We start from the raw sequence: 10,711 nt of genomic DNA on the forward strand, positions 1-10,711 counted from the left end.
GCTTGTGTCATGAAGTAGTCAACACATGAGCCTGTGAGGGACACTTCATATTCAAATATTAATGAATCCATATTAGCAATTTAGAGCTAATGAAGAAAAGTACCACTTATTAGACGGAAACCTGTGGCAAATACCACATTTTCGAACTTTAAATTCTAGCATCTGCTATCATCAATTCTGCTGTGAGAAAACATCACACTGCAGGTGCACTGTTCACATTTCAGTGGTATTACTGAGGTTAAATCTGTTTGGTTCCAAAGCCCATAAAACCCACTTTCCTCATGAGACATGGTCAAGGAAGGAAGGGAGAGTGCAACCTCCATCCAGCTTCCCCCTAGGGGAGCAGCTGCTAGCCTTAGTCAATCTTTCATCTCATTCCACAGGCAATGAGTGCACTTTGTCTTCTGAACCCAGTTCAGGTCAGGTGGGTAAGCAGTGCATAATATTTGGCTCCATAGACCACTTACTCCAGAATACTCCCCAGAGGCCTTAAATCAATGAAAATAAGTGATCATAGCATATGTCATTCTTAGCTCTTACATTCAGGTCAGTATGTTACATCAGTATCATTTAAAAACAATGTTTTAGCTACCTTTTTATATACAATAGGCAGTGGTAAAATTGGGATGTTAACATTATATAGTAGAAATGGCTTATGAAAATTAAGTGCCTATTTAGTATGTCTTACTTACTTCATTTTTATCCAACCCTATAAAACTTTAGATTAATATAAACTCATTACAAAGCAGCCTGTCTATGCTACACATTGACAGGTTTATAACCTTAAGTCTGTTAGTCATCAAACAAAAACAACAAAGATTCTTTTCCATCAAAATGATGACAGTGAATTTGGAGGTAACTTGACTGGGATGGACCCTCCAGCACCATGGTCCATGAACATCAGTCAAGCCAACACATCTTTTCTATTTTGGCCCAGGAATGCAGTCCCACTTTAAAATAAGTATGGTTTCAATAAAAGTGGTTGACATAGCCAGGCGGTGGTGGCGAACGCCTTTAATCCCAGCACTCGGGAGGCAGAGGCAGGTGGATCTCTGGGAGTTCGAGGCCAGCCTGGTCTACAAGAGCTAGTTCCAGGACAGGCACCAAAGCTACAGAGAAACCCTGTCTCAAAAAACCAAAAAAAAAGTGGTTGACATAAAAATACCATTTTTATGTATCTTTTTATAGGCTATACATTAATTATAGCCAACATTAAAAATTCACACATATGTGTATATAACCCTTAAATCAGAAACAGAAATGGATTTCTATTTAAGCCAAGACTGAATGTCTTTAAAATATACATAGTGGGATTTTTTGTACACCAAAGAATGCAACTACAATTGAAAGGACAAATCACATCATAAAGAGGAAAAAGCAAAACAAGTGGTTACTTTGGGGAACAGAGATGTTAAAATTTAGAGCAGCGCAGATAATAAGAGGTGTGTTAAAAACCTTTAAACGATTTGCAAGAATGATTTGTGAAATTCAAACATGTTAATACATAATGAGCCCCTTTGGGAAACAAACACAAGCCTGTTTGGTGGGATGGGGTCAGGATTCAGCGAACAGACTAGACTTAGAAAATATCATGAGACTTTGTCTTCCTTGGCCTTGGTTTTACTGCACATTTACAAAGTGAGGACCTCCAGAAACAAGGCTAGGTCACTGCTAAAGTGTTTAGCCATGAAGATTCATCATGATGTTTTTCATCTCCATGAGGGTGTTCGAGTATAGTCAATCACTCAGCTTACCAAGTGCATATATTACCTACCTCTTTGCAACTCAGTGTGCATCTGCGAAATGGGACGAGAGCACCAGCTCCTGAGAAGATGAGGAGAATGGGTATTTTAACATAGAATGAGATAGAATGAGCATCTGTAAAGCACAAATTATACACAAGCATTCATTAGCGATGTAAGTGAAAACTATGAAGAGACTGAGATTTAAATTCAGTAAAAGTGAATATGATTTACATAATATTCTGGTTTTTATTCATTCATCTGTTATGTCTGCCTGGAAAATGCTTTTGGATTAGCATAACTTTACGTGGAACTAAATTTATACTATCAGGCCAACTTTGTACATGTTGTTAGATGAGTACATATGTCATAAACTGACTTACAAAATAAAATATTCATGAAACTGCATTTTGCACTTAAAGGTAGAGTCACTTTTAAAATGTCAGTCTGTTAAAACACTTTAAGTGAGGTCAATAAAAAAGTAGCATTAAAATACCCCAAATACCTTCAATATCATCAATGTATATAAAATATTTAAACACACTCCTCAATATTGCCTCAGCTATACTTTCACTTAGTATTTAAATAAAATTGGACAGGATTTACAGTGAAGTGTATCTACAAAATAAACATGTCTGATGATATTGACTGTGATGAAGTGTTTTTACTTTGTCAATTCTAAAAGTAAATGCAGTGAACATTAAATTGTATATCCAGAAGTATGCACTAACAATAAGTAGATCTCTACACCTCATATGATTTTATTTAATCATATCTATACTGGCTTTTTGACAACATATGTCAAACACTTTTTAATCATAAATGAGAAGAGCCTGCTGTAAAGGTGCTGTCTGGAATTCTAGTACTCTAGAAGTTGGAAGGAGGATCAGAAGTTCAAGGTCAACCTTGGCTACCTATGGAATTTGAGGCCAGACTGAACTACAAGCGACTTGATCTCAAATATATATCTATAAAATGGTATATATATATATATACACATATATATACATACACATATATATGTGTGTGTGTGTGTGTACCCACTATTCTTTCTCAAGACGGAGAACTTCACATACCTTGGAAGATTAAGTAATTTAGAGTAACGATCCTGCAACCAGAAAATCTGTGCAGAATCGACACTTCTTGAAGTAACTGAAAAATTTAAAGCATAGGGAAAAAGTTATGAGACCAAGAGACCAGAATGGGAAGTCTGATGTTCTCTGCATTTTTGCCCTAAGTATGCTTCATTTTTACAGTTATTCACAATATTTTGATACTGCATGAGATAAAAGTTTCAAAGTGTGGTCAAGGTGAGTCTTCAATGATCTCCTCACATTTCAATCTGTGGTCTCTCTGAAGCTCAAACAACCCTCTCCTGAATGGCAGGTTACCGATGGAAATAGAATTATAGAATGTGGGGTTACAGTGGCCCCAAGGTTGTTGGGGTCTTGGACTCTTTTCTTTAGGAGTCAGCATTTTCTCTTATCTGAACTTGATGTCATACATATTTGAAGCATAACCTCTCACTTGTCCTCAAAGCTGAAAGGCTGCACAGGGTTGAGTCAGTTTGCACAAAGGGGCAGACACAAAGAGCAATGGTAAGAGAGGCATGGGATCTCCTTAGGACAATCAGACATGGAATACAAAACAGACATATTGCACTCAAAGACTAGAGGCAGTACTGGAACTTTCAGCAGCAGATTAGAAACATAAATCACCTAGCAAAATCTAAAATAATCAGGAAGAATTTTGAAAAATGACTGAAATTAACTATTCCCCTGAGAGGGTTTGGCAGCCTATTATTGAGAGCTTAAGAGAATGGTGAATCTGAAGACAAGCCAAAGGCAGAGCCGCCCAGGCAAGGTATGAGTGTCATGCCTATGGTGAATACAGGAAGCAGAAAAGCAGGGCAGGGGCAGACTAATGCCTGACAGACAATAATCTACTAAAGAACTCCCAAGTAGCAGCCTTGCAATGAACCAGAAAAAAATAACTTGAAAATGATAAAGAGGGGTGCAAAGTATGAAGAGACTAAGAGAGGGTGTGATCAAAATTCATTATATACACATGTGAAATTGTCAAAGAATAAAATGTTTAAGTATTTGCATCCTGGAGAGGAAAGGAACATTAGCACATTTAAAATTTTAGGTGGGAAGAAAGTTTACTTAATTATTAAGAGCATTCATACCATTAAAGAGAAACACTGGTCACTAGAATTTTTAAAAAAATGTCCTGAAGGCAAGACTTCCCCCTAAATACACACACAAACACACACACACACACACACACACACACACACACACACACACACACACACACACACACACACGATTACCACTTATGAAAATTCAAATTCATTTGAAAAGGGGAGTCTGCTCTAAGAAGGCCACTAGTTTCCTTGCTCCACAGTGGCCACTTATGGAAGTGTTTCCCCAGACTCAGCCTCAACATGACACCAAGCCAGATACAAATGTGGTCTAAGAAGGCTAGGCTACATCTCAGTTTGGCAAGCTAACATGACAGCATCACCCATATGAAACCAATTTTAGGCATCAAAGATGTAAAAATAAAGGTTTAAGAAAGCTGCAGAGGTAGGCAATGTATGGTCAACAAATTCCCAGCAAGGAAGCCCCAAGGAGGGCACATGAACCTGAAAGAGTGAAGCCTAATTTTGTAATGGAGTCCCCAGCATGCTAGAGATGCCAGGGCTGAGGGGTATCTACCAAGACTAGCTGTAGGCTCAGAGTGACTGGCTCAAGACAGTATGTGTACTGTAGGCATCAGAGGCAGGGCAGCCCGAGACAGTGGAGCCTGATGAGTCCATCATAAGACTCAGATGGAAAATCTAGAGCTACAGAGTTTGGTGTCTTCCCTGATGGTTTTGGTCTTGCTTTGGTCTGGACTTTTCTTGATACTGCCCCATTAGACCATTTTGAAATAAAAATATTTAATGTGTGTACCACTGTATGTTAGAAGTCTGCAACTTGATTTATGATTTTACAGTTCATAGCTAAGAGACTTTCCCGAGTCTGAGAAGATACTACAGACTTCTGAAAAGTGTTTGAATCATTAAAATCAGAGGGATCTTTTAGAGATGGACTAAATAGATTTATTTTGAATTATGTGATAAGGATGACTTTAGTGGCTAAAGAAAAAAATTGTTACAATTTAAAGTGATGGGTTGGGTGTCAAGCTGGCAAGGGGTGGAGTTATCATCGTTAATATTCAATGTCCACTGGATTGGATTTAGAATCGCCATGGAATGTTCCTATGAGTTTTCTCTGAGGGTCTTTCGAGAAAGGTTTAAATGGGTGAGGGAAAGACTCGTCTTGAATGTGGATGGTACCACCTCATAGAGGTCCTGGACTGAATGAAAAGTAGAAAATGAACTGTTCACCATCATTTCATCCTCTTTGCTTTCTGGCTACAGAAGCAATGTAACTCAGCTGCCTCATCCTTCTGACACCAGATTTCCCCCACCAGGAAAATGAAGCCTCAAAAAGACCCTTTCTTAAGTTCCTTTTATCAAAACCAAGTGTTCTGTCACAACACTGAGAAAAAATAACTAATATGAGATGCTACAGACAAAACATTCTTTTCAAAGTCCTTCTGATCTTAGACAATGATCCATGTGGACTATAGCCTACTGTGAAATTATATATTGTCGGTTGAATGTAAGTATTCATTCAGGGAAACATTAAAATGTAGTCGCCACAGTCGATGAAGACTGTATTTGTCAGGCATGTGGAAAGACTTGTGAAATGACTGAATTAACCACATGCTCAAGTTTTGAAACAGTTTCAACATTCTACATGCTACTTGAAACATGTCTGCAGTGCGAGGAGACGTCAAACAACAAAGTGAGGAGATGTTATGTCTAAGGTTTCAAGGAAGTTTTCTAGAGAACCTGGCAGAGGGATTCACTGCTATCCACAGGGGCATGTGGATGGTGGAGGAAATGGACAACAGTTATAGAAGAATCACAGGAACTGAGTTGTAATGAGATACTTTAACAAAAAAAAAATCACTACACACAAAACTTGACATCTTCCTAAAGACCAATATGTCTACTACACCATCAACAAGCACCAACGTCTCCAGCCTTGTTCAGAGAGAAACTAATTAGTGTTACTATGGCACTCCAATTGCCTGACTGCTAGCTTTATTTTGGTGAAGTATACTAAAATACACACATTCACGGAATCAACTAAATATATTAATTCCTAGCTTCCTTAACAGTGTCAGTTGGTTAGTGACACTACTCAAAATAATGCAAAAGCCTTACAGAGAGTATTCAGTTTATTCTCTTATTGAAATGGAAGGCAAATCAAGTGCCTGGAGACCCAACACACCAGCAGCTGAAGGACATAAGCTATGCTGGAGAGGAAGGCACAGAGAGGCCCTTCAAGTGATGGAGGTCAGGATCCACCGTCTACGAGAGAGGAGTCAAGGCTCTGGGAATGTGCAGCAGTATTAAGTCGGCGCTGACACTAGGCTTTATGACTTACCTGCAGTGTAAAATTCCAGGCATGTCATTAAATTATTTTGGCTTTTTCAGAGCCTATGAAATCAGAATGGTGATTTAAAAAAATAGGCAAATTAAATAAGCACTCAGTAAACAATACAATAATCTACAGTAGAAGTATTATTATGGGCAGATCTCAACCTCACTAATACTCAGAAATAAAAGCCTGAAGAACTGGTTTCATCTATCAAATTAAACAATCTTAAGATTGGCATCAGATTTCTGCTTTTGTGTTCTTATAGAATTCTTGAGTGTGTAAATGAGTATGTCTGTGCTATATATGTTTCATGTTCCTTTTCTTGGGCCCTTTTTCTTCTTTCTTCTGTTCATTTCTTTCGTCCTATTCTGTTGTGTTTGTTTTTATGAGAGCATTATATTATATTATAGTATTATCTCTTATATGCCCATTTTTTTAATGCAAGACAGAAACATGGTGGACGTAAGTGACAAAGGAAGTGGCAAGGAACTGTGAGGAGAAGTGAGGGAACTATAATCAGAATATATTGTATTTAAAAATCTATTTTCAATAAAAATTTAAAAACATAAAAAGAGGCTACTAAAGTATCTTTAGATACACCATTATGAACCATCAGCTAATTGACAGTTTCCTTTGAAACTGCACAAGAAATAAATTTTGGAAGGAAAATGTTCTATTTTCTACATATATAAATAAAAGCAAAGTTCAATATATTTGTGAAAACTCAAATCATTTTCAACATAGCAAAATAGGCAGATTTTGCTTATATAAATATTATGTTCATTGATTTAATTTTTATGCTATGGAATAATAATCTATTTTTTATAATACCTATGCAAAAGAAATGTAGGGTAAAAACAGGGAGCAAATAATAAAGGTAGGTAGGTAGATAATAGATAGGTAGATAGGTAAGAAAAATGTAAAAAGAAGAAAAAGAGAAAAGCCTGACACAACATTCTGAAGCAAGATACCCTAAAGCTGCCCCCGAGTTTCTTTTCCATTGGCCATGTACTATGGGGCATGCAGCCTATCCTTAAGAGTAGTTTGTCTCCCCACTGAAACTACTTGGGAGAAAACTTAATTTTCATTTGCAAGTGGTTATCAACTGGAGATAGCTATTGGGCAAGGGATGAGGGCATGTGTCCACTTCTCCTTTCAGCTCTAGGACCCCATCAGGTGCAGACCTGTGCAAGCCCTGTGCATGCTGTTACAGTCTCTGTGAGTTCACACAATCTATCCTGTTGTGTTGAGAAAACTTGATTCCTTGGTGCCCACCCTCTCTCTGGCTCTTAAACTTCGTAGTTTCTATTTTTTTTTAAAAAAAAAATGGCATATCAGAAAGAATGCAGTGAAATATTTATTTTTTCTGTGAGTCACTCTAATTGGGGAATTATCCAGATGACTAGAAATATCTAAGCCTATCAGTTCTGAATATTTGATACAAAGAACATTAAAAATCCTAGAGCAGGCCCAGAAAGAAGGCAACTATAGTGACACATACCACTGAAAATCTACAAGCAACAGAAATATCTCACAAACAGAATGCTTAACCATTTCATCATATTTTTGCTGAATAAGTAAAATACTACAGTCATTAATTCTATATGGATTCAGTAAATAAAATAGCTTGGAAAAACACATAATATTAAGAGAAATGTCCCATGAGCTTGAATATAAAAAATTTACGAAAAAGCTAAGACATTACTGATGGCTGAGTTCTAAAACGCTTTGTTAATTAAATTCCTCTTCTGGTGTTCTTTTTACAACACCCATGTAATTAGTGCTTTATTAGTGAGGATCATTTATCTCTAACCAAAAATCTAACTTGCTAATATACAATAAATTTCCTATGTCGTGGAACTGTGAAGTGCAGGGCAGGCTGGGTCCTCAATTAACAAAGGCAATGATTGGGTGACGTCTTTGGAGCCCCAGTTATTTTTTTGGTAGCTCTACTCTGTTGTCAGTATAAGGTTCCTTCTACTCCTATAGCTGGTTCACCTCATAGTATCTAAGAAAGTCTGCATCTCGCTTCTAGAAAGATCATGCACTGTGTAGGCAAAGGTGCTGCCCTGCCAGGAAGAGGATGAAAGAAACTGAAGAGATGATAACCACATCTTCTCTCATGCTTACTCCTGCAGATTTTCAAAGTAAGTTTATTGCTTCCAACATTAGGAAAGTAATTCATTCCAGTGAAGAAATTTGGGGAAACAGAAGGCATAAAAGGCTCATGCATAATCTTATCACATGAGACAATCATGAGATAAACATTTTAGTGCATTTGTTTTAAAGCTCAAAATACAAACAATAATAATAATAATGTGAGCCAATACATTTAAATATATAATTAATCTAAATTAATTCATTCAACTTGAAAATGTGACAGTCAATTTATTGGCTTGGTGACAGCCTATCAAGTGGAAGGAAAATAGTTTATTATTCTTTCTTGTAGGGCTTTTGTGCTAATTTTATTACTTTATATGCTGTGACCCTTTGTACCACCAGACATACTATTTCACCTATCTCTGATTTACTTGTTAGAATCTTCAGAAACTGAGATTACCAAACCAAACCCAGGGATCTTTATTTCTACATTGCCAAATAAATATATATTACATATTTGATACAAATATAATGAATACAAAACAGGAATAATTATTTCCCCTTAAAATATGTTAAAACATCTTTAGGTGTTGTTAAGATCATCTGATCATACAATTGAAAAGGTATTATACAGGAAGCAATTATCTTAATGGAAACAGAACTACTTGAAACTGCTTTATGACCATGCCCTTTAGAAACAGCTTGCAGTTTTTAGTGCATATTGCCGTCATTTTAAATTGTCAGCACTGCACAGCTTATCTGACATTATAAAAGAAATAACTTCTCTCATGGCTTCTGACATATTTTTATTCAGTGGCCTTTAATTTGTATAAAAAACCTAACTGTATCCTAAGAAGTGAGCTATGAAACAAGGGATATGCTAGTGTAGCTGAATGTTGACTACAAACACACAAGGATTAAAACAACTGTGATGTTATATAGTAAAAATGGATAATTTCACTATGTGAAAAGCGGTCATGAATGTCTCCCTTTCTCCTCCTAGTGTGTCCTCTGCTTCTTTCAAAAGATAGCTGTGTTGATCTAACCTTTTTAATTCTGCTTTGTTCCAACCTAACATTAGCACGGCTTTGTTGTAAAGACTGCCTGGATAAACTAGGAACTTAATTGACCAGCCTTTCATTGTCTACTCCTACCCCAGATTATCTGTGTCCCAGGATGGCACTGCTCTCTGGACTTTACCATCATCACTGCAGTTCTAGCTCTGTTTTCCAGACTGATAACTTCAAGAACATCTTCAATCCATCCCAATAAACACTTAAGAGACTGGGATGACTTCAGAAAGTTTTAGCAGAGGAAACCTGGGTTTTAGAAGTAACATAATGTATGAGCTAATTAATTACTTAGAGAAAAACAATTATTTCACCCAAACAATGTTATGCTCGTATGTTACCTGCCGTAAAAAAGCAAGCATCTGAAAATCTCTACAAGCTATAAAGAAGCAAACATTTTATGATGATGAAAACCCAGAGACAGAACATAACTACCATCAGAACTAACCACGAACAACCACAGGTCATTCACCTTCCAGGATTTCCGTGAGAATTCTGAGGCTGTGCTTGTCCACAGGAGGATAAGACAGGGTATTTTCTAGCTAGCTTGGTCTCTACAAGCCAACAGTGTAGCTTCTTATAAGTCAACCTATCACTCAAGGATACTGAGATCAAACTGTTTACTCTTTCCATCTTTGAGTCGCTCGTATTTTAGGACAGGGAAACGTCAAGAGCAAAGCAGGCAATGCCTCAGAGAGAAGACACAGGAAACATGAACCAGGTGATCAATAAGGACTTCAGAAAAGGACTCCAAAGTTAGGTGTGAATTTTCCTCTAGTTAAGTCATTACAAATTGGCAACTCTTCATATTCAAAATGTGTATCCCAATGTAAAATAAGATATTAGTGATAGTAGCTGTGACTTCTGGCACATAGTACTCATTTTAACGGTGCAGCAAATGAAGCTTGTGATGATTGTTAAGTCTTTGTCCTGGAAGTACTGTAAGGAAGACAAACTGCTTTAGTCTACTGAGAAGATTCAATGGTTACTCCATTCTAAAATGTGAAGGAGGTAGTGTAAGACGCTTTTTGAGACAGGATGTCATACAGTCCAGGCTCCTGACTTTCCGTCTCTGCCTCCCAAGTACTAAGATTCCAGGCCTGTACTACCATGTCTAGCTAGAGAGTAATTGTTAGCTTAAGACAACACGTTGACCTACACATAGTAAAACCTGCAGTTTCCCATGATCAGGTCTTATGTAATAAAGTGATGGAGGAAGGTCATTGGTTAATTAAATAAAGAAGCTGCTTGCCCTGATAGGTTAAAACATAGGTGGGAGGAGTAAACAGAACAGAAT

Source organism: Microtus ochrogaster, linkage group LG1 (genome assembly GCF_000317375.1).
Source record: "Microtus ochrogaster isolate Prairie Vole_2 linkage group LG1, MicOch1.0, whole genome shotgun sequence".
Classification (NCBI taxonomy): Eukaryota; Metazoa; Chordata; class Mammalia; order Rodentia; family Cricetidae; genus Microtus; species Microtus ochrogaster.